The following is a 21,929-nucleotide window of genomic DNA, read 5'->3' on the forward strand; positions in this document are numbered from 1 at the left end:
GAGCTGTGATTTGTTTGGTGTTGTTGAAATCTTCAGCTGTGGCAGCTGAGAGATGGCAGTGGAGAGAAACATAAGGTGTGTGCCACATTTCAGCCCCAATCCTGACATGCAGTACTCTGTGCAAGCACACAAATGGGGTGGAGGAATTCACGGCTTGAGTATTTGGCTTGTAATTATGGATTGCCGCAATCACATTAGATGATGCTGTCATATCAGTATCATGTTATGTGGCAACATGTATGACTTTTTTCTTCTTGCTTTTGTTGCCATACATGAACACTAGCTGTAAAGTGTGCGTTGAGCAAAAACTAATCAAAAAAATGAGAAAGGATGAGGAAGTAGGATTTTTTCCTCACCAACTTAAAAAAAACCTATGGAAGCTAAAAAGTAAATGAGCATGGCATAGCTGTAATGGCCATCTTAGTACTTACAGAGAAGAGAGAAGTGCAAGGGTCCTTTGTGCAGCTGGAATGTATAGGCAAAATCTAATGCTAAGGATCCTCTTTTCAGCAGCAGTTACATACGTATGCTTGTCTGAACTCTCCTTGCTCTGTCTGCCCAAAGTGGCTGCCTGCAGCAGATGAGGTGGCTCATGGAGTGATTTTCACATCTCTGCATAGTTGTGTTAAGGCGTTGATAGGCTTTTCTTCTGGTCTTGGTGGTTCCACACTACTAGAAGACAATGGGAGAGAGCCATGGGGTTTTTTTACCCTTTCAGTTATAGGTAACTCTTGGAGTTATTCCCCACTTTGTCCCACAGATGACCAGAAGTGTTCTGTACATGTTCTTCTGAGACTGCTTTCATAATTACTATGCAAAGGGTTGATTAGTAACTGTGAGAAGCTTGTTATATGCAGAAGTAAGTTCTGTACATTGTCCCAAGCACATTCATTTCAGATGCTGTAGTTGATTGCAAATGACTCATTACATCCTCAGACTCAATAACAGGCTATAACATTTGATTAATAATTTCCTCAAACAGTTTTAGTAATTTATTAACACTTCAGAAACTATTTACAATGTACTTTAATTGTAGAAGCATCAATTTTATGTCACAGCTGAATGGAGATCTCAACTGCAAACTGAATAAATGAATAAATAGTATCTTTTCTACCAAGTTCAGTATTTGTTCTTTAATGGCTAAATGTTTTTTTTCTGAAAATTTACAGATAAGTTGATGAATGAAATTGTTACAAATAGGGTCTTTAGCAAAGATAGCATCTACCAGGAGACTTTTGGGTTTGTTCTGAATGATATTGTAAATGGCACAACACAGATACTTCTAAAATTCTTTGTAGTGTTAGCCCTTGATGAAACCCTCTGCATCTCTGCATCAAATTAACAATTGTGTAGTGCTAATCAAAATGGCTTCCAATTTCCACTGCTTTCAATAGGAATAACTTTTCCACAGCTAAATGGCCATTTTGGGATGGAAATTTATCTCCCATTAGCTCAAAGACGTTCTTGTGACAGTGTCACTTTAAAAAGTGTTTCATCAGTGTAAGGCTTCAAATGCAAAATGTCTTAATGCTGTGATTACTGCTTGATTGTCTCTCAGGGCAGAATAAGGGTTGAAATACATTTCTTCCCTTAAAACATTTAATCACAACTCTCAATTTCCTAGCCTTCCAACAATGGGCTTTGGGATACTTACAATAGTCCTGTAATGTATTTTACCTTATATAATTAGCCTAATTTTTTTCTATTTCTGAGAATATACATTGTTAATTAGATTCCCTTTCTGGCAAGTGGCAACACTTAGGATTGTTTCTCAGCAGAACAGAGTGTTCAAGGGACCCATGAAGATAGCTGCCCTTTCAATTGCTTCTAAAACACCTGTACTTAGTTTAAGCTCTGTTAGACCAGAACTGCTTTACAGAACCATGTTTACTGGGTGAGGGAGGGTAATTTCATTTTTTACCATTGCCCTAGGAGGGCAAATTACTTCACTACTGTTGCAGTTTCCATTTCTCTACCACCACCCCTCCGAGCTACTGACATTTACTAAAACAGGTGATTGCACATTGCCTGTCTTCAAATGACCAGGATGACATGCCATCAGGTCTCATGCACCAGTGACTGACCTCCAGGACATCACTGGTCACTCTGCTGGTGGGCTGGGAGTTGCTTAGCATCTTGCCTGAGTTGCTCTCTGCAAATCTCTGCTGATGGTAAGTTTGCTTCACTTGCCGAATCAACTGACAAACAACTGCTGAATTCTTTGGTGAAGATTTAAGGAAACACCCTAAACCTTCTAGATTAACTTTTGGAGTTTACTAGCAATTTCAACCCTTTCCTCAATGCTTCTTTGTATAGACTGTCCACTGGCTTCCCTCTGTCTCTCAGGAAGAATTACTATGTAAATACATAGGAGCTTAATCCAAAACATCTCAATTAGCTTCACTAGAATAGAATAGAATAAACATAGTTCAGTTGAAAGGGACCTACAACACCATCTAGTCCAACTGCTGTTATTATAAAATAATAGGATATTATAAAATAGAATAAACCATATTTATTTTTCTGATTCAGAAGGGCAAAGTAAGCCAAACTCGCCCTGTAGCAGAGACTGCACAAATTCTGTGTCTCCTTAAGGTGGTACAGGTCCTGGTCTCACTATCCACACAGAGGAGAATTACAGCCAGCAAGAATAAGGGATTTAGTTATTGTGCCCATCTGAGGCAGACATTCATCTTTGTACCTTCCAGCCTTATTCACTTGAACATCTCTAGGGAGTTTTCAGAATAATGCAAAGTTTTATTAACTGTGCTTCCATACGTAAGTTTATGCAGTGTTAGCAATAAGGGCAGGATCCTGCAAAGTGCAGACCTCTCTCTGTTCTTACTGATTTCTGAAGGTGTGAGAGAGAGACTGCACCCTGCAGCAGAAGCCCAAGGAAGTCTCTCATTTACTAACGGGTTTCAACTAATGAAACCAATAAGTTTACTACTCTGAATAGCAAGCAATTCTGAAACTCTAACCATTCACTTTGATTCTTATATGTGTACCTAGATGCTTAGATTTTACCTTCTTAAATTAAAAATATATGAATCACCTAGCTTATGAAAATCAATGCTTCAATTTTACACATTTCAGTGTGTTCTGCACTTCATAGGAAACCATTAATACAAGATTGGTTTCAAGAGATGGCCCAATACTTTCTGAGATGTTATATTTGCTTGATGTGTTTAGGAATTTTTAGCTATTTTAGGAATTAATTCGAAATGTTAGATAGTACGTTATGTGAATGAAGAGTTTTCCACTAAATTTAAGATGTGCTAATCAGAGTATATTAAAATGGGGATCTGATCATATGCCTCTTACAGAATTTGTGTTTCACACATTCCAAAACAAAGTGAGCAGTGAGGAAAAAAAATAGAGCGCAAACTGATGTTAAGAAATGAATATAGTGACAATTATAAATTAGGCATAAAATATGTAATAAGGAAAAGACTGTTAACATTATATTTATGCAAATTAAATGTTTCTAATTCTCATCAGATGTCTTTCATTTTAAAGGTTATTTGCCCTGATTCTATGATTCAAGTGTCACAAGGTCTGGCTTTAGCTGCTTTGACATAATTTATTTGACAGCTCTGTGTGTCATAAATATATAATGTAACAAGGAAAGGTATCTTCACTGTTGAATGAAAACATTAATGCATCAATACTGTGTATGAATACTGTTTGACATTTACTAGTTACAAAAATAAAATATCCAGTATGCCTTGAAAATATGGCACTTCTTTTTTTGGAAGATACTTTCTTTGTCTACAGAAAGTAGTGTCTCATAAATAAATGAAGGAGTGCAGTTCCAGAGTGGATGCTAAATGGTGCTTTCATCATTAAGATGGATTTTTAGTAAAGATCACATAATCTGTATGTTTCCATATGTTTTACAATGCATTTAATTATTTTTTTCTTGTTTCAATTCTGGGTATTAGCATATGCAACAATAAATTTGTACGGAAATAAATTGGAATACGAGACAATTTACATGTAGAAGGAGGAAAATGGCCTCATTATTTCAATACTTAGCAGGTTTGGGTGGTTTTTTTTACATTCTGTACTAACCAGTCTGTAATGAGATATATTGCCTTCTCCAACCTTAAAATGTATTAAATCTTAATAAGGAAAGAGGAGAAATTGCATGGCATTCAGAAGTTTGACTTCCTCACAGTTCTTAGGGGAGTATGGCATCTGATGTTTTTACCTCTGTAAGAGATATAGAAATCTTGGGCCAATTTTTCCAATATTGCCTCTGTGCATGCACAGTTGTTTGAATATGCCTTTTTAATTGTCATTTGCATCTACAGATGGTGCACCTCATATCCAATTTGCACATACTGATAGTATTGCTTATATACAGTCTGTGGCTTACCCCAGTGGAGAAGAAACTATGGGCAAACTCTCTCAACCCCCAAATAACTGTGACATCATTAATGGAAAATACATTGACATATCTTTAAAAATTTAGCCTTGAAAGTAGCAGCTTGATTTTTCAAGCCTGGTAATTTATGAAAGCATTTGCCTCTACCAAAATTAATGCAACCTCTACATTTTTTATTTTACAGTGGTTTGCAAAAGTATCAACAATTTGCAGTACCATAAACTCCTAGATGCTATACAGCAAAATATTCTTAATGATATTCTTAACGATAAAGGCTATTTTCTAGAGCTATGCTTCTCAATTACACTCACACAATAGCAAGGAAACCGCTTTGGAGTGAGATGGCTGAGCAAGGTCATTCTTTTCATTCCCAGAATGGGCGCATAGAAGTCCAAGATGAGCTCTCACCAGGGACTTGAAAGGTAACTTGAGGAGAAACTCCTTCTGTAATGGCAATCCTCTGGCTCCATGACATTTCTGGAGAGCGTGACATGCAAAGGTAGAGAAATGGCTGTTTGGTTCATTTTTTTCTAATGTGTTTTCCAGTAAGGAGTAATCTTTTGTGCTGGATACATTCAGGTGATTAAGAATTAAGAAGAGAGCGGCTCATAGTGTTGCACAGGTTGTCACAAAAGTCTGTGTTGTTGCTCTGACTTGGTGATGGTAAATATTTTTTATCCCCATTGTGCTTTAATTGTGATGCTGTCACCATTTAAAAATGCAGCCAAATCTTAGGAATTCTTAAAAACTCCACAATGCTGAATTAAGCTGCACCCTGTACATTCACTTAAATCCCACAAAGTATATCCCACAAATTGGATACATTGTCTTATATTCTATTTGAGAGACAAAATTATTTGATCCCTTAATTGTTACTTACATTTAACAGTTGTAAGTTTTTGGTGAAGGTACTTTTTGCACATTTTTTTGCTTTATTAAGTAAATCACAGACTTTATATAAACAGAGCCATTAGCAAATATGAAACTTGGGCTTTCATTTGTAGGCCCAGGTCGTATAGTTAAAAATCCTTGCTGCTCATCAGTTCAGGAAATGAGGTCTCTATCAGTCCACAAGCAAAGTGGCAGAGTGTCACAGAGTGATGCATAACATCCCTTGGATGGCATCAGATTTGTACCACTTGCAGCTTCTGGGGTGATTGAACCAGTAAACTGATAGAAAAAGTAGATGATTTTAGAAACAGAGGACTGGAAATGTCCTGTTCCACCACTGAGTTGCATTTTCTGTGCAATCTGGTAACCAACCATGCTTTATAATCTCAAAGAATGATCTTTAAAGTCATGATTGCCTGGGACATGACTTGCTATTTCAAACAGTTGAAGCCTGAACAGACTATAGTGATTATAGCAACAATTCATTTGTGGTAGTCTATGGATGGAGAGATTTTTCAGAAGTGAAAAGTAGTATTGCCTAAAGACCAGTTGTACATCTCCACCCTGAAGTACTTCATACAACTCCACTTGTGATTACCTGCCTTATTCCTGACTGACTTTCATACACACGTGTTCCTCATGCAACATCTTCAATCTGTAAACTGCTGGGATGGACCGTAAATCTAACTATGAGCTGGGGGGAACAAGATCCCTGTCTTTTGTTCTCCTGTATAGAAGCAGGAAGGAGCAGGTAATATTTGCTAATTCAGTCCTGAGAATAAATTGCCAGATCACATTCATCCTGCATGTTCTCTGTGATAAAGGGAGAAGTGCAGTGTTTTGTTAGTCCTGTAGTCTTGAGGAGGACTGTCTATTTCTATACATCATGCATCAGACACTTAACATCATGTCTGCCTCAGGATCCAGCTCATCTGTGGTATCAGTGGTCATTATTTTGCTGTAACATCTATAGCTGATTTTCCATTCTGCCTCTATGGACCTGCTGTGTTTACATCTCTATTAGTAAATTCCTTCTAAAATATATTTTAAAATAACATCATGAAATTTCCTGTCCAAGAGAGCTTAGTAGTCACAGTACTGGAATTGTTAGTTGATACCCCAGTATAAACTAATAATTTCAAACACTCAGCATTTTGCTTCAAGTTCCTTTTTCTATTTGCTCTCTCTGTGACTGTTTTTAAATCTCTGGAACTTCATTCCTTTCTGTTTTAGCCTGGTTCCTATAGCCAAATTCTTAATTCAGAGTACCTCATAAAGGAAGACATGTTTTGAAAGAATGAGAGCAATCCTAACTGATAAGAAAAAAATTGCACTTTTTTGGTCTTGGAGTGCTTCCAGATTTGAAACAGGTTTGGAATATTACATTTGCAATCTGCAATTTGCGATCATTTTCATTTTATTTTCAGTAGCAAATTTGTGTTTAAATCTGCCAATCACAGCTCAGGTTCAGTGCTGGCCTAGCTCCACTGTTGCCCCCATTTCACGTGTCTCCAGTATGCCGCTTCTCTTCAGTTCCCAATCCCATGAAACAGAGAGGGGGACCTGTGGGGGACCTGTGATGCTCTGCAGACCAGGGGATGCTTGCTTTGCTCCTTCCTCCTTCCTGCCTCTCCTGTCAGGAGATGGTGGATGCAGTACTGGCCGAACTATACATGAGACGGTGTGGATGCAGAGCTGGAGACAAGGACTAAGAGGCTGGTGGGCTGTGATGCCATGGTGCATGGCACTGGGAGGAGAAGGGCACTGGGGTGGGCAGTGGAGTGTGGGAAGAGGGTATACGGGGGAAAAAATCTCAGGGGAATGAGGCTGTGTGATGTTGTGCATAGATGAAAAAGCTGAAGAGCACGGGGTGCAGCTGGGACGTGAGGCTTCGTGGAGGTGCTGGGTGAAGGAGGAGCAGACCATAAAAATTTGAATCAATTGCTATTGGCAGACCCTTGATCAGCATGCACGGTAATTTTCTTCAGAAGTGCAGTTTGCCTCACACGAGGATAGTTACCCCACATTGCCATTGATCCTGCTAATGTGGTTTTTAACAGCATTTCAATTACTTCATACCAATGAAAGAAGAGGGTTCGTTTTCTTTCTAGAGAAGGCCACCTTTTTTAGGCAAAATGCAGCTTTCAGAGGTGTTTCAACCATATAAGCATGAATTACATGTATAAGCAAGCTCACGTCTGCCTCTTTTCACCCTCTCAGACTACACCTTTTCAGAGAGACAGGTGGTCCATAAGGAGGAACAGGTGTATCCTGCGTATTACCACCTCCATGTTATGGACAGTCATTGCAAACACTGTGCTCAAAGCACTTCCATCATTTCTCCGTCAATGTTACCCCTCAGATACTTCATCAGGAACCAGGAGGGGTAGTGGCAGCTCTGTTCATGGCACACATCCATGAAAATTTAAGATAGGACTAGAAGTGTGTTAACCAAAAGAGAGAAAGATAAAGGGGAAATACTTTCAGTCAAAAGATTAATCTGAAGCTAGAATAATAGTTTTAGAATAGCCAGTCAGTTAGGACTAGTCAACAGTTAGCTATGAATGATGTTGATAGAGAGGGGACACGGCACCCTGTGCCTTGCTGTGTGCCGCGATCTGCCCGTGCAGGGGAGTGCCAAACCAGGAGGTGCAGTAGCGAGATGTCTTTAGTGCTCTCCGTGCACGGTCAGAGCTGCACTGGGGTACCCCCAGAGATGTGCAGGCACTACACAGAGGACTACTGCGACCCACTTAGCACAGGGCAAGCAGGCATTAATGTAGCCAGAGGTATTATCGCACCGCTTCTCAGGAGAGAGACATCCGTGTGGGTTTGGACAGCTGCTGAATCCGTCTTCTACAAGGTTCTCAGCTTAGAAAGGCAACATCCTGCCTGCCTCGGCTGCGTGCACCAAGGTGTGGTCTGAGAGCTTAAACTGAATACTGCCAGATCACCAAAATCTGCTGTGCCCTGGTCTGGGCTTCCCAGGAGAAGAGATGACCATATTGAAGTGAATCCAGCGAAAGCCACGAAGCCTGCTGTAGGAGGAGAGGCTGATAGAGCTGGGGCTGTTCAGGAGAACACAAGGCTCAGGGGGATCTTATCTGTGTGTATAAACACCTGATGGGGCAGTAAAGAAGACAGAGTCAGACCCTTCTCAGTGGTGCCAAGGAACAGAACAAGAGGCAATAGAAACAAACTGAGGTACAGGAGATTCCATTCAAACACCCTTTTACTGTGAGGCTGTTCAAACACTGGAGCAGGTTGCTCAGAGAGGCTGTGGAGTCTCCATCCTTGGAGATATTCAAAACCCAACTGAACATGGCCTTCGGCAACCTGCTGTAGCTGACCCTGTGCTGAGCATGGAGGTTGGACAAGAGACCTTCAGAGGTACCTTCCAACCTCAGCGACTCTCTGAGTCTGTATGCTTGGGGGACCACAACAACTTTGGCCAATTAAAGTGTGCATTTCTGCTACATGTGCTGGCTGCCACCCTGCCTCTCACCAGATCTTGTACAGAGACCTGCGTGGCACCCCTCTCCCCTCTCCAGGCAGGCAGCAAAGCCTGATGCAGCTGATACCGTGGTCTTAAACCCTAGCTATCAGCCAGTATGGAAACAAGCACACAGGCAGATGGGGTCTAGACAGTCTTATGTGAATATTGCTCAAATATAAAACACATCCTAGGTTGTGGAAGCCATGGTGCAATAGCCCCCATTTCCCAGCCCCGACTTCATGAAGGTAGGTACTGGGGACTTTACCTTTTCAAAACACAGCTGGAAAAGGGCTTAGGCTTTCTGTGCCCTTTTACGTGTTGTTGTGGTTCAAACAACCTCTTGAGAGCTGAGATATCCAGATTTAATCACTGTTTCTGGCTGGATATTTTCAGCCATGCATTTCCTGTTCCTCCTTTGGGAAGGTGCCTTAAGTCTTCTATAATTTCTCCTTCCTATGGACATTATCCTGCTGCATAGAAAAGAGGGCAACAAGATTCACTGGGGCCAAGGGCAAAGGCAACAGAGGGCATGAGCTGGCGATCTAAGGTGAAGTTCTTGGGATCTGGTCTTTGTAATGGTGATTTAGCATTAAGTATATGAATTGTCCTGGGAAGAGGGCTTGGTGCTCAGGAGCTCCCTGCTTGTATGACTTGCTCAGGCACTCAAACAGATTCTCTCCTTTTCCCAGACTGCCCAGTTCAGGCTTAAACTCTTCTTGGTACAGATTTGGTGGAAGGTATCCTCACACACCAGTGGGAAGTGTATGCCCCTGAAGGTAAAATGGTAGATTTGAATCTTACCAGCCTGGGAAGGAGGTTGTTTCTGGATTTCTCATCTTATACGGTAAAAACTGGGCTATTGTATTGAAGGAGCTGCCCTAGCTTATGTCTGAAATGAGGGCCACCACTATGTTTTGTTAGCTCTCTGCTGTCAAAATGGTGGAAACACTGAAAGATTGATGGGGAGCATCTTTATATTTCTGCAAGAAGTAAGGGAAATGTCTTGCTGCTTGGCCTGGTCAGTAGTGGCACAACTCTGGTGCCACTAGAGCCACAAGTCTGAGCACCAAGTAAAAGCAAATGAAGTGTTCTAATACCACAGCACCTCCCAAAGCCAAGAGCAACTGCCAAAACCTTTGCCAGGCATTAGAGGTGCTGCCTCTGCCCGCATAGTTGTCAAAAAGGATCTTTCCACAGAAATACTATTTCCTTTAGCAAATACCAGCAAAAAAAAAGAGTGATGTTTAGTTCTGTGACATGTAAAATGTGTCTGCATCAGTGGTTTCTTCCCATGGAAAACAGCAGGTAAGTTTTGGTGACAGTCAAGCTGAGGCTTTTTTTTTTCCCCCCTCCAATTTCCTGGCATTTGTAAATTTAAGATAGGTCCTTAATGTTATATTAACACAGATTTTTATGTGTCAATTAACAGATAAATTCATTATGAAAACTCATTTAGGAAAGGGCTGACACCAGACAAAGCCTTGAGGCAGCTGTGGAGTGCTGGGATGCAACATCTGCTCCATCAAATTGCACTCAGATGCTCCCATTCCTCGGCTGTTCGCCACTGCTCTGTGGTGTCTCAAGCAGCTACTTACCTCCCCAGGACATACAAGTTTGGACACAGACCCACAAAGGCCAAATGTCTCCGTTAATTCTCCCAGGCATAACCAGCTAAAGAAAGTTGTCAAGATATGCCACCCTTTGACATTGTGGAAGAAAAAAATCTGAACAAGCTACATGCCATGTTCATTTGTCATGTGAGATTTGCTTTCGTTGATTTATTTACTCGGTATTGAATTTGACATCCATCTGAAATATTGAATCTACCTTTGGAGCCCACCTATTTTCTATGTTATGAACCTCATTTGGTAATTTAGCTAATGTAAAAATACCTTCCATTACTAGCGGTGGTGCTTCTCATGACATAACAGAAACTGACTCAGAAAGTAGCATATGCTGTTATCACCCATAATAGATCAGCCACATCTCGAAGATTGGAAGCCAAAATTACCATTTGGCGTGTCTGTAAATTCAAATATACCGTCTGTCCCAAGTTGAAAATTAATGGAATTTTATCTATTTTATATATATATCAAAGGCTTTGCTTTCACTGCTGCCATAAAAGATTTTTCATTTAGTATTTGTATTATAGTAACTCTCCATGGGTGTTTAATGTTGCTGAAGAGCTGCAATTTGTAAAACACACCCCCTTCTGCCTCTCTGCAGATTGTTTCCTCCACATCAAGGTTCAGTGCTTCCAGAAACACAGAGCTGGGAGAAGGACCCAGAGGCTGTTTATCCATCGCCCTGTCCCAAGGCAGGACCCACTAAACCATTCCCAATAGGTATTTGTTAACAAAATAAAAGGCAATGCTAAAATATTATACATATATGCATCTCTCCATATTTGTGTAGTGTATGTCAAAAATTCCTCCATATGGGCTGGCGTTATTTACCTTCAGTTTTAAAGGGCCGATAATTCAGAAAAGGACAATTACTAAGGAGGAACCTTATCTGCACTCTTTCAGAACAGAAAACTCCCTGACAGCAGGCAGATTTACATGCATACACATGGCAGGATCAGACCTTTCACGGGTAGTTCATTTCTGTACCTGTAGTTGTGGTACATTTTCAGCCAGCACACAAGCTCCTTTTGAGGGTGTGTGGTGGGGTTTTTTTGCCCAACTGAATTCACAGACTTTTTTTCAGGCAGCCTCTGCCACTCAAGTGGTTTTGATGAAGGCTTCTTTTCGACAGCTACAGTTTCTAAAAGGGACAAATTATGCGTCCAGTCCTGCAAGCCTGCCTGCAATGAACGCCTTTAGAAATCAGTGGAGCTTTCACATGGCAGATGGCTCCCTAGGATTGAGCTCTACATAATTTTGCGATATTTTAGCTGGGGATATTTTAGTGGCTTTTTCCCTATGCATGACAGCATGATTTGCTGGCTGCTAGAAAATGTCATCAGACCCTTTCTCATTTCATAGTGAAACCTTTGGATTTTTTCTGAACGAGCAAAAATGTTTTCTTTCCCTGTTGTACAGGACACTCCTATCTGATGAAAAATATTTCCAGATAAAAACAGTGACAGTAGAAGAGTAGAAGGGCAAAATAGCCATGTTATGTTTCAAAATAGACCTAAAACCAAATGAAGGGGGGAGAGTTTTTTCTAAAAGCCTTTAAACAACTGTCCTACTATTGAAAATACTTCTGTTCCTTAAAATCCTTGTGGAGGACTCTCTCATGATTTCATTTGTGGTGTCACCTGATTTCTCCTACAATACAATAAATGGAAAAAATGTTATAAATTCACCAAGTTGAGCCTTTTTGCATTCTCTCAAAAAGGATAATTGCTTAAGTGTAAATTCAACAGTTGCTGCAGATCAGTCCACAGCCAGCCTGCCTCCCACAAAAACAGCAAAAGAAAAAAAAAATCAGTGCAAATGTCTCTCTGCTTTGCCAGCATTTGTCTCAGTCCCAGAGAAAATTAATTCATTATCCCTGGCCAGGCCTATATCAGCATGCAGAGACTGCAATGGATTACTTTGCACTAGTTTTGTTGATAGACTTTGCAGTGTAGATGATACTTCTTGAAGTTGGTCACACAACCGGTTAGTGGAAACAAGATGTATTCTGACCAGCTACTATAGTGCTTAAATTGGACTTGCATGCCTAACAGATGTTTAAGTTCAAGATACAAGTTAGTGATGAAGCAAAGGTTGTCTGGCTCCCTGGGCAGTCTGTAGAATGACATAGGTGCCCTTTTCAGATAGTTTACATTTCTCAGTGTGTCATTGCCTTTGAATGTATATGTAGCTATGACTTACTGGCTCTGGCTAGTAAGATTGATTCTGCCATCAATTTTTTTGTTGGTAGGTGTAATTATAATCATCTATGTCTGTATTATAGACCAAAATAGGTAGTCTGAATACATCTTACTCCTCCCTAGACTCAGCAGTCTGTAACATCATGTACAGCACACAAAAATACACAATCATCTCCTTTGTGGTTTTTTTCATTCTGATCTTTGTGAATAATTATTCCCTTTCAATGTTTCCACTTGTTTTCATTAGGCATTCATTTTTCTTTCACCCTTCACTATGAAGGGTATTCAACAAAACTAAAATTAATGTGGCTTCCTCGTTTCCTTCTTTATGCAACAGCATAATCAATGACATCAACTGATCTCTGGAGACAAGAACTGCTAGTTAACCTTCCTTGCCACTCTTGGCTGAATAGTTGCCTAGCTTTGCAGGGTGTAAGACATTGTAAATTACAGAAAAATAGTGGCTATCCTTAAAAGTATGGTGATACAATAGTGATATTAACAGCAGGATGTTCTGATTCATTGTTCACATTCATTGTTCACATAATGAACATTTCAGGATTTGCATCTGGGCTGTTGAAGAGGGGTTTTTGTTCAGAATTATTCTTAACCATTGGACCAATGATACTGTGAGGCAGAAACCAGATCAGAAAGGTCTGGAGGCTTGGAGGAGTATTCAGAATCCCGCCTGAGGTCTCCATGCAAATTTCATGTGCTGCCCTCCCTGGGCCTGGAAATACAAATGGGGAAAAAGCCTCCCCCAAAATAAAGTACTAGGCATGATAGGGGATCAGTCTTTCCTTTGCAGGATGATACTGTATCAAATGGACAAGAAAAAGTTGTAAGAAAGGAGAATGGATAACAAAGAATTTGCTTTGGCAGTTGAGAGTCATGAATGTTTTTTGCATCTGGTAACCAGTACAGCCAGGGAGGAAGAGTGCTCATTACTGCACCAGTGACAACAAGTCAGTATGTGAAGTGTTAATAACCCCATGTTTAGAAAATTAGGGAAATGGGACCTTGAGGAAACACTCTAAGGCGTAACATGAAAAGCCATTTTCACTAATCAAAGAGGCATTGCAAACTTGGCTGACATTTGCTTTAATGAAAGACTTTCATTGTTGTCCAGCTCCTCCACAGTGTTCAAAACTGTGTAGCTGAACTCAAAATTGTCTAATATTTTGTGTTGAAGGACTGCACTTCTTTTGCCAACAGAGAAATCTATGGATTATGAGTTCCCATTTTCCAAACTCTGTCCAGCCAGCATGGGTGACCTCTTGCTTACATTCACAAACTTGTAGACCTAACTTAGTTCATGAGGATGAAAAGGGAATTGATCTTGTTACAGAATGAATACATCAGAATTAGAATTCTTTGCACAAACTTATTGAACCAGACCAGTAATGTCCACTATATGTTTCTCTTCAAAATGCCCACCATTTCCTAAATACGCAAGCACTCCTCTCCATATTTTGGAGAAGCCTGGTTTTTGACATCTTAACATATTGTCATCTAAGTAGTAACTTTCACATACACATGTGCTAAGCAATACTCCAGAAAAGAGGCAGTCTCTTAGCCTCCTTTTATATTCCAAAAACTAAGTTACCTATTGGACTATAACATCAAAACTGATATATCCATTAAAGATACTCTCTGCCAAGGGTCCTTAAAAAGTTTAGTTAGTGTAACTTGCATCAAAATTCAGTAGGAGAGAAAATAGGGAATAGTTATTATCAGAGGTAACACTTTTTTGAATTGTCATAATTTTTATAATAATTCATTTTGTGGAGTCACATCTGGAATAAAGGCAATGGTGTTGTCTTCTTCAATCTGGGATTTGAGGGGAGCTAGTCCTTGCAGTGGCAAAAAAGGCAAAGCATTCTTGAGACACCAAGACTCAGTTCATTGGTCATCAAAAAATAACATTGAAGAAGTGCCGGATTCATGGATTGACCCCTGAGGAAGAATTGACGTGCCTGAGATATTCCCTGGCCTGTCTAGAAGGTGAATTCTGACACTATCCAGCAGCATCATAAAACAGAGATGGTTAAAGAGAGGATAAGTATGTCAGAACAAATCAATTATATTTTGTTCTGGAAAAAAAAAATATTTTCATTGTTTTAGGATGGATTGGGGAGGGGAAAGAAGCTGTTTTGATGAGCCTTGTTCCACCAGTTATATTGATTTGGTGCCTAAAACATGAAAATAAAGTCTTCTTTGTCCACCAGTGACAGAAAATATATTTAGATTTTCCATTTGAATTTTTGTAACATGGATAAACATTCTTGAAGTCTTTTAGTAAAACTTTCATATTAATTGCAAAATCCTGTTTCACACAGGAAAGAATTTTGATAGAAAATTGTCAATTTAGCCTGATGTAAATGAAAATTAAATCCTTCCATGTTGGTGCAGAATAACAATGATGTAAATGAAATTGTAATCTACTGGCGAAAAGCAAGTTTAATTTATGGGAGGCAAAAGCCCAGTGGCTGTTCGGCTTAAAATCCTTAACATCCTTCCAAAGGCTCAGTCTGAGTTACATCTGATGTTTTAGCTGCTTGCGAGATCCAGATTTTAATTCAGAAGATGGAGCTGTCTTGACCAAAACTTTTGCAGTCTCATGTTTCTGAGTTGTTACCCATTCCAGGACATGCTAACACAGGCAGTCTGTAAAGAGCTGAGACCTTCCAATACTTTGATTCTGTTCCACAAACATTAGCTGAGCTGAGATGATTTTAATTTTATTTTCTTCATCTTCTAACCATGATTCACAGGAAAACAGTTAAGTTTCACAGGAAACCCAGTTAGTTAGTCCATGTATTTCATGGACTGTCAATATTGAAAAAAGATGAGTTTTGGTCAATATTTTGTGTCTAATTCTTACTAACATTTGAACAACAGACCTGTACAGATGCTCTACTTCATTGATAGTGAGTTGGAAGTACACACAGCTATGTTTGGCACTATTTCCAAGAATGAAATGAAAAATAAAAATGCTTTTAATCTAAGAAAAGAAACAATGTCCTTTGATTGCTCTGTTTACACTAGATGCTTATACAATAATATTGATTATACAATTCATGCATTATTATACAATTATAATTAATATTATTGATTCCATTAATTTGTTGGTATTTAAGCAGACTCCTGCTGAAAACTGTTTGCACTTGATTTGTGTTTGAAAATGTTTTTTAAAAGCTGAACTAAAACTGAATAACAAACTGTATGGGGATTTTGCTGACTAACCAGAGTTGTGACTTGCTATCTAAGAGTAGCACTGCCTGAAAACGATTTTATAGAACAGCTTCCTGATAAAAGTGCAGTTTCATTATTTTCAAAATACTTAATCTATTGATTTTGAGAAAGTGTGTCATGAAAAAAGTAAAAACAAGATTTATTGCTTCTTACTGCCTTATTCAAATGCATTGAATATTGTATTATATGTAATGAACATTTTAATATAACATAAAATCCAAACAAATTATCTAAAGTGAAAACTGGGAACTCAGAATTTTCACAATGTTAAGTTGAGGGATTTTTATGTTGTTAGAATGATGTTAGTGAGGTCAGAATAAAATAACACTGGATAGATTGCTTCAATGAGCATGTACTAAAATTTTCAGAAATTTTTATTCAATGAGAAATTTTGGAATTTCAGCTCACCATTTCAGTTAATTCAGAGCAGAGACAAAGGAAAATATTACTCAAAATTGAATGGCACTGCACAATAAAGGGAATTAAAAACTATGAAAAAAGAAGATGGAAAATCTTGGTCTGTGAGGTTACACTTATATGCATAAGGACTGACATTACTTATTATATTAACAGATCTGCATATGTGCATATGTTAAATGAAAACAAGGATTTTGTCATGACAGTTAAAATATTCAAGGGTTCATCCTCTGCATTGCCTTAGCTTGTAGAGTACACTTATCACTTTTATGAGGACACATAATTTATACCTACTCTTCACTTGACCCGAGCCACTAAAGCAAACGGATTACCATCAGTTCAAGTCAGTTTATACAAAGAGTCTTTTCATTGACAATGCGCTGCTGCAGCACAATAACCTAACAAAGGTCCCACATGAAAGTCTTTGTAGTGTATTTTTGGGATACTTTGTATAATTTTGATCTACTTCAGTATACTTTGCATACCTTCTTTGTGTTGATATTATTTGAGTTTTAACTACAGTGGACCATGTATAAAACTACAGAGGAACCAAACAGGGAATTAAAGAAAAAAAAAGAAGAATCCCTTCTATGCTTTCATTTGTGGTCAGTCACCACTGTACTCCCTCTCATTTCTTCTGAGATTTGTAGCCAAGAGCAGATCTATGGCCATCTGTTTTTAATCTACTATTCAGGATGATAGTCTGTGTATCAATGAACTCGAGCCATAGTCTATAGAGAAACTGCAAATCTTTTTTGGGATAATTTCCAGAGGATAATAATATTCACAAGAGACTTCTTTTGCCTTCCTTATCTCCAGCTACAGTTTTTCATAAAAGAATGGTATCATAGCTGCCTGTTCCAACAATTGCTTCTGTCATGATGCATTATTGCCAGCAAGCTAAACAATTGAAGTCATAAATCTTTGAGCTTTTAACTATGCTACCACTGCCCAAAGGAGATTTTGTGAGACAGCACTGAGCTAAAGAGAGTCAAGCGACTAAATGCAAGAGAGTAAAATGGGACAGACAAGCTTTCTTTCTAAAATATTGTTTGGATTTTCTTGCAAGAAGAACATAGCATAAAATAAAGTTCCTTGGCAAGTCTGAAATTAAACAGGGTGCACTTGCTTCAGTTAATGCCCAGTAGACACTAACCATACTGACATCAGTAAGTAATGCTACTGACTGTACATTACACTGAGAAGAACATTTCAGCAGGAAATAAAAACTACTGCTTGCTGCCCTGGTGCCCATTCACTTTGCATCTGCTGAGAACAAAATGCACAAATGCATATGCTAAAAAGTGCTAATGCCCCTGGCTATTGTACAGTTCACCCCATTAGCACTCCCCTACACACATGAGCTGCGGCCACCCTACCAAAGCCAAAATACATGTGGCTTAGTAAACCCCTGAGAGGGGTCTGCAGTGCTGCTGCTTCTCCCCTCCCCTCTCTGTCCTGAAGAAAAAGTAGGGAGAGTATTTTGAACTGAAGGAGGTACAGGTTCTCCATTCCCAAACTGAATTCAATACAATATTCCTGGACAACACAGCACCCTCCCCAGAGCTGGCTGAAATCCCTTGACCCTAAAGGATGCTCATTATCACACATGCACTGCCATTCCTTGCAGAGGGGCATGAAGGCATGACAAGTCAGCCTGCCAAACTGCTCCAGATAAAAATAAATAAGCAGCAGTCCTTAACCATTAGCTCTCCCAACACGCTTTGTTATTTCTTTTGGAAATCTGTCTGAAATGAAACCAGCATAAACTCAGGAACACTTTCTGATCTGAGATGCAGGCCTCCTACCTGCATTGCATCACTGCACTTAAAAATCCTTCTTGATGTGAATACCCACCTTTTCAAATTATTGTTATACACCCGATGTAAGCTGCAGCATCCTCATGTCTCTTGAGAAAAACCTAAGCTGACCATTCTTTCCGATTCTTGCAACATTATTTAAGTATGTTGAGATTCTGCATTTTAAATATGAAGAGCTGAATTTTCCCCTTAGATACATAAATGCAATTCCCACTGAAATCAATTAAAGCTGTCTTGAAATCTCACAGAGTACTCTAAGCTTTATATCCATTTATATCTTCAAAGTAATTGGAGATATATCATGTGAATTGTCTAATGGAATGACGAATAGCCCCCAGTTCACTATCTGGAAGGAGAGTTTGGATACTTGATCCACAGCTTTTCACTTGCTGTAAATTTTCAGAACCACAGCTTCTCTGTACACTTCCATTTATATAAATTATTTCAATTTCGCCGTGCTAATCCTCTTTTTTGTGAGCCTTATATGGATTTCCTGCCAAGAAAGAAAGAACTATGGGGAAAAAAATGTATTTTAAGTTTTAACCAAGGCTACTCTTATATAAAATATTTCTACTGTATAATATTATGGAGAACATTTTACAATAAAACAGATTTTGTAAGAAAACAGAAAGGCTATGGTATTAACCTGAGAAGTATTTTCCAAGGAAATGACTACAATGATGGAAATTCAAATCGTTGGAGAGTAGTACTTGCCCCATCCAAGTCAATAGAGTTTTTGCCACTGATTTTTGTGCTGGGCGGGATTTCACTCTGCTCAAGGGGTGGCACTTCTCTCTTGCCAGTGGAATCTTTAGGGCATCTGAGAAAATAATGGAATGGAAATGTCTTCTCAAATATTATTTCAAGAGAGCCTAGAAACAGATAAGCATGTTGCTGGTTCTAAAATGACTTTTTACTTCCAAGCTGTCTGTATTTTCTATTAAAAATAGTAAGAAAACTAAGCTTATACAAAATATTCCAAATTAATTACAAAATATTTTGTCTGAAGCAATTTCTGAGGCATTACTTTCATTGTTTTAATAGAAATGTTTTCTTGGTTTTAACAGTTTTAATTTACATTGAAGTAAAGTTAGGCTGGGGTGGAAAATCCATTTTTAGAGACGTATCTGGCTGGGAGATATAAGTATGGGTCAGAATCTGTCAGTAGCCCTTCTAGATAGCCAGTGTGAAGCATCATTGTTGAGAATGGGAGTGTGAGGAGTTGGATAACCGGGAGGTAGCACCTGGAGCCAGGGACGGGGGAAAGCAGCTTTTCTGTCTTCCTTTCATTTCTACCACAGAGCTAGTTAGCTTCAGCTTTACATAAGAAATTGCCTTCCTGACCATACTTTTAATAGAACAGCCATAAACTCTTAATTAAGAGATAATCTGAATGAAACAGAATATTTCATAGAGTAATAGTCTCCTGCTGTCAGGCAGGCAAGGCGTTTACTGAAATGAGATTTATCTTCAAAGAGGAAGATATCGATCATGTGCTATTACAATAACAGTATTATTTCTTTTACCAGGTGATTGATTTTTGATTGATGGATGTCAGTACACAGGAGAGACAGTGGTTTAATGCACTTACTCAACAGCAGACCTCTGAATAGTTCAAATCATAATTGCCCCTTCTGGGGGCCAGAAAACTAGGAAAAATTTGGAAAACAGTGGATATTTCTTCCATAGAACAAATTTTCCATTTAAAATACCATGTAATTAGGATCCTTCTTAATCAATGGGTTTATAAGTACTTAATCACAATTATTTTAAATTCTTTCAATACTTTTTTCCTAGCAATAAAACAATTTTACTAATAAAATATAATGAAGAATAAAGAATAATTTTTTACATTCATCCTCAGCATTTCATCCAAGATTCATGAAGTGTGTCTATGAACACAGAATGCACCTGCTGCACTTACCCAGTTGTGTATTTTTGGATGTGACTTCATTTGTCCACGAATTTCCTACTGGGGTTTCCGGTGCCCCTCTCCCAGGGGTGTGAGAATCTCAATTATCTCTTAAGATCGGTGAGGAATTGTGTGTGTGTCTGTGAGGTGGGGGGAGACACTCTCCCTCCTGGTCATCACTCAGGGCACAGCACTGCCTATTCTTACTTGTGTCATCCATTTCCCCCTTAAAAACACCCACAGTTCATTCATCCTTTCTCAGCGTATATGGGAAGTATGTGAAAATATACTCCTTTAAAGACCTGTGGGGAAAAAAAAAGTTTTCTTTTATGCTGGCCATTTTGTGCTGAAAGCTGTAGGCAGGACATTCTTTTCAAGAAAAACGGTAAGACTCTAGCTATGGTTTCCCTTCTTTTTTTCAATTTATTTTATGTCTTGTTCCTGAGGACTTGGTATATCTCCCAAACCACTGAATCTGCCCTAAATATTGCGGTTTATTAGTTTTCCAAAGTTTCGGGTCTTTCTGCCCTGAACAAAACAATACAATGATATTGGGTAAAAGTGCTTAAGCATTTTTAACTTTTTTCCTACTTCTTTAATTAATTTACTGGGGTTTTAGCAGCTGTGGAAAAATGTTTGTTTCCTGTAGCCTGTTAGATATTATGGTGGGTTGGGAGCCTTACAGAAAAAATAAGAAATGGTACCCATCTCTATTTTCACAAGTTTATTTGGTTGACTCCAAGTCCTCTGTACTTTCAAAGCAAAATAGAAATAGATATAAATATGAATAAAGTATTTTTAAGTTGGAAAACAATATTTTCCAAAAGATGGGGTGTGGCAGGTCTGGCACCATCTGCCGAATGTAGATCCATGCTGTGGGTACCTAATGAAACAGTCCTGCTAAACTCAGTGCTTGTAATCACTAAACAGGGACCAAGAGAGGTAAGGGGCTTTGAAGATCTCCAGAGGCAGATTTTTTTCTGGCAAGTTGAGGCATCTAATGAGCAACAGCCTCCCCTCCAGGGGCCTTAAAAGGAACCTAGGGTTTCCCATTGATTATACAGAGTATTGCCGGACAGACTATGCCAAAGTTTAGGTGCCCATCTTTGGTGACCCTTTTGACCAGGTATTGCATCATAGAATCACAGAATCATTTAGGTTGGACAAGACCTTCAAGATCATCGAGTCCAACCATCATCCATGCCCACTAAACCATGTTCTGGAGTACTTTGTCTACGCGCTTTTCAAATATCTCCAGGGATGGTGACTCAACCGCTTCCCTGGGCAGCCTGTTCCAATGCCTGACAACCCTCTCAGTAAAGAAATGTTTCCTAATATCCAACCTAAATCTCCCTTGCCGCAACTGGAGGCCATTTCCTCTTGTCTTGCTGTGAGGAGGGAAGGAGAAGGGACAAGGGCAGGGTGCACGAACTGGAGTTTTGGCTTTCACCAGGGATTTTCTTGGCACACATCTTGCCCTCCACAGCTACTCCGGTATGGACCCCAGCGAGCGTGGGCTTGTGTTGCCGCATAGTAGTTGTGCTGTAGGGAGATACAGAGGCGTACTGAGGTTTGGGCATGAAGTGAGGAGCTCGGATACAAGCGGACTTCCCTCCTAGTTTTAAACCTATCTTTGCTGTCTTGCTAGGTAGGACTGAGCAAAGATTGGTGTTTCGGAGCCCCAGACCGCCGCATGTCTTACCCCCCCCTCGCCCGGCTCACGGGGGTCAAGGATGCTGCGAGCCTGCGACGGGGCTGGGGCAGCCGCCCGCCCCTGCCACCCCACAGCCACCAACCCTGCCCTGCTCCTTCCGTCCCGGGGACACGCAAAGCAGGCAGCTCTGTCCCCTCGGCGGGGGGCGAAGGCGACCCCCGCCCCGCTCCCCGGCTCCCCCCGGCCGGGCAGGGGCCCTCGCCGCTCC

Source organism: Buteo buteo, chromosome 3, assembly GCF_964188355.1.
Source record: "Buteo buteo chromosome 3, bButBut1.hap1.1, whole genome shotgun sequence".
NCBI classification, from domain to species: Eukaryota; Metazoa; Chordata; class Aves; order Accipitriformes; family Accipitridae; genus Buteo; species Buteo buteo.